The following is a 4,017-nucleotide window of genomic DNA, read 5'->3' on the forward strand; positions in this document are numbered from 1 at the left end:
ATAATTATATTTACAATCCATCTAGTAGACACAGAAAACAAATTTAAAAAATTGAGTGAAGATGAACTCAGGACACTGAAACAGAAAAAAAGTGACAAAATTTCTGAACAGGAACAAAAACATTAAGAAACAAACAACAGCAAAGTTCAGAATCACTGTGCAAAAGAAGGGAGTGATAAGCAGGATGAAAACATTTTACGTTTAACCCTTGATGAGAAGGAAAACAAAAAATCCTTAAAGTCATTATCTGAAGTTTTAATCCTTATGGGAAAACAAAGTATATCTCAGGATAGGTGTGAGGCTGCTGAAATCCCAGAAGGTCCCTTCACTCTTGAAAACTTTCAAGAATTGCAAGAGTGCCAGATAAATTCTGGTGTAAAGGTCTCAAAAGCGCTTTGAGACCTCGGTGTTTAAAACATTGTTGTGTTCAAAAACAACAGAATCAGATGCTAGAGATCTGTGAGAGCTGCATTCAGGAGAAAACCCTCAAAGAAGTGAGAGACTTATTCTTATTTTCTGTTATCACTGACAATGCGGTAGACATAGAAAGGAAAGAGCACTTTTCCATGTTTCTCTTAATTGAGAAGAATTTGTGGCTTCTTGCTTTATGAAACTGATGCAGAAATTTTGGCTGTAAAATTTCATAGGATTGATGTAGGACAGATGATTTTGGACAACTAAGGAATTAGCAGGAAGCAGGTTTATTTTAGTAGTAGCAGTCAAGAGGGGCAATGCCTAAAAATCTCTGGACCCCAAAGTCTGGAAATGTTTTGAATTTTATATCCAGTGTGGGGATTTACATAACAGTGGGAGTTTACATGGAAGTAATTTTTGTCCCATATTCTTCAGCTGGACAGAGGTTTTCACAAGCTTTTACCATGAGAACAGAAACAGTAACTTTTGTACAGCAATAAGCTTGTTGGCAGAACTAACTTTTACAAGAAAAGGAAACCTGCCTTTTACAGGAAATAAGAAGCTCCAAACCACATAGAACCCTATGCAGAAATCTTGTTGATATCCTGTTGATGCCCCTTGCATAATTCCATTGATAAGAAGTGTGATTCTGGGCAGGGTCCCTGGAGAAGTTTAAATATGACTTTTTGGTAAAGTGGGGGATGGCTGCTTCAGGATAACTGAAAAGTTGGAGCTTAATATGGAGTATTGTCCTATCCAGGCTTACATTGTGTCTAGATGATCCTCTTCCAAAATGGACTTTGCTTCCAGACATTTAGATATCCCCAAGCTATCTACCCACTCTGCTCTTCCTGTGCCTTACACAAATGGTTGGCAAAATCAGTGCCTGTGACGGAGGTTTCTCTTGAATTAGGAAGAATCAAGGAAGTTTTTATCCATCAACCACCACAACTGCTTTTAGAACTGGACAATGTAATTTCTGTTTTTGGTTTGTTTGTTTCTTTGTTTCATAAAAGTGAGGAAACCAGTAAAGTGCTGAAGGAAATTTGCCATTCTCAGTGGACAGGCAGACATGATACTTTTGAAATGTTAGTGGACCTCCTTCAAGCGCTTGTTTTATGTTTAGATGATATAAATAGTGACACAAATATTAGATGTAATAACTGTATAATAGGTCAAGCATTTCTACTCTGTAGTGTAGTAACAGACTTTGATTTCATTGTTACCATTGTTGTTATTAAAAATGCCTTATGTTCTACAAAAGCTTTTGGGAAAAATATCCAGGACAAACTTCTGACGTCTTCTTTGCCTCCAGTAGCTTAACTTTAACCCAATGAAGTCATGGAAAATACTGAAGTTTATCATGAGTTTTGGTTTGAGGAAGTAACAAATTTGGCAACCTAACTTGATATTTAGATGAAAATCCCTGAGAAATTCTGTAGGACTCATGAAGGTAACCTGGAATCTAAACTAACCTCTGAAAGTTACTATAAAGAAACCCTATGTTTTCCAATAGTGGAGCACATCATTCAGCAACTGAAATATAAAATTTCAGAATAGCACCTCCAACTTTTAAATGCTTACCTATGGTGCTCTTAGTCATGGAACAACTTAAATTCAATGCATCAGAGGAGCACCACGCTGACATGTGCAGATGTGACTTGACTAATTCTGACATGTTTTTGTGGAGATTTACTGTTGGAGACATCTAATGGAAACAGAGAGGGAAAGATAGAGAGCTTCCATACACCATTTATGAAGCTCTCCATCTGAGCAATACCAAGTTTTATTCCTAATGGTCTTCTGTACTCTTCTTGTCATGAAGGGTGGGAATGAATTCTATGAAAATGGAAAAAGTGTCTCAAAGTATACTTGAAAAATTCTTTGACACCAGAGGTCAAGTGACTTGGTTTTGCTTAACATAAATTTTGATATAAAACATGATCTGCATTTAATGGTAGACATGTTTATCAAACTATACATGACTAAGTTAGAGCTTCCTACACATAATTCAGAAAATCTCCATATATACATGGCACCTGTTTGAGTTCTCATGCTTTGAAGACTTATTTGGTCTTCTAGAAGACAGCATTGGAAATACTACATTTCACATCTGCATGACCCCAGCTAGTGGCACTCTAGAACTGTTTTAGTTTAGTCTTTTAGATATAATATGAATTATCACCATGGATCCAGTTGTCAGGTATTGTTCAGTTGTCAGGTATTAAGAAATAAATTTTGAGAATATGTAAGAAAAGAATGCACCCTATGAAATGTTTCAAAATGAAGACTACCATTGACCTTTGATAATTAGGAGTTTTAAGTGTGTTAAAAATCTGTAATGGACACTTCAGGGAATTAACCAGAGACTTGTGAGCTCACCAGACAGAATTTAGTATAGATTTGTCTTTATCAAATGAACTTAAAGGAATAAGTTACAGAAAAAAGTTTGAATGGAAGAGCCTGCCTTGTTGTTCCACATCTGATTTTTCCAGTTTACATTCTCTGTTGAGCATATATCTTCATAAGATTTTAGAAGGTAAATGTTGAACATTTCAGTTTCATGGTCAAGATAGAATCAAAGAACATTGATATAGGCATCCCACTGTCTATTTTCTTCTGTTTTATTTTTTCCATGACTGTATGTACTGCTTTGTCTTGATTTATAAGCAAAACTTGGGAAACCTATAAAATAAATGTTTTACAGATTATGTAGAATAAAATGTTTTAGAATCCAACTGATTCATTTATAGTTTTTCAAAAACTTCCTGGTATGCAGTACAAAACATATTCATATTCATATGTAAGTTTGCACTTAGATATTAGAAACAAGCTTATATATCTTGTAATATTATTTTAATCCTAAAATATTATTTTAAGTGACTTCAGGACATTTTATTTCATGGATACATCAAGACTTGTTCAGCTCATCCTTCATTCTGAGACTTTTAAGTTGTTTAAAATTTAACAGTATTTCAAAAATTATGGAGAACAAAATGTATTTAATGAAATTGACAAGCATCCATTATAATATAAGAAAAATCCCAGGTGAGTGCATTGCACTTATGTGTAGACACAGTAACTTCAATAAAAACCAAGAAAAGAAAATTTTATAAATTTGGAAATATTTCCTCAAAAAATTCTGAAACTATTGACATTAAGCATTGTATAACTTTTGTTACATGAAAAATAATACCTTCCTTGCAAGTTTTGTGTGTTAAATCTGTGTGTTCGTGTGTATGTGTATGTGTGTGTATTAGATATTCTTTTTTAAGATATATATAATGAAAGAATTTGGTATAACTTTATATTATTTTTTGGCTGATAGAATACAGCATGAGTTATGTTCTGTTGGTCCTAAGCTTTTCCTTTAAGTCTTAAAGAGTGCTTCATATCTCTGGATACCAATTGTCATATAAAACAAATGACTTCCTGGAGATCATCATGCTATGGAAAACCTAATATATATGATGAGGCTATGAAACATGAAGTGCTATATATGGGCTGAGGTTGTGTTTCAGTGGTAAAGTGTATGCCTAGCATGTGTAAAGCATTGGGTTCAATATTCAGCACTTCATGAAATAAAGAAAAAAGAAAAGAAGG

General features: G+C 34.1%; 1 pseudogene; it reads left to right on the forward strand.

The window, feature by feature from the left end:
* Nucleotides 1-264: 264 nt before the first annotated feature.
* Nucleotides 265-2,461, forward strand: LOC144371577 (52 kDa repressor of the inhibitor of the protein kinase pseudogene; annotated as a pseudogene).
* The last annotated feature ends 1,556 nt before the right edge of the window (nucleotides 2,462-4,017 follow it).

This window comes from Ictidomys tridecemlineatus, chromosome X (assembly GCF_052094955.1).
Source record: "Ictidomys tridecemlineatus isolate mIctTri1 chromosome X, mIctTri1.hap1, whole genome shotgun sequence".
In the NCBI taxonomy this organism is placed as follows: Eukaryota; Metazoa; Chordata; class Mammalia; order Rodentia; family Sciuridae; genus Ictidomys; species Ictidomys tridecemlineatus.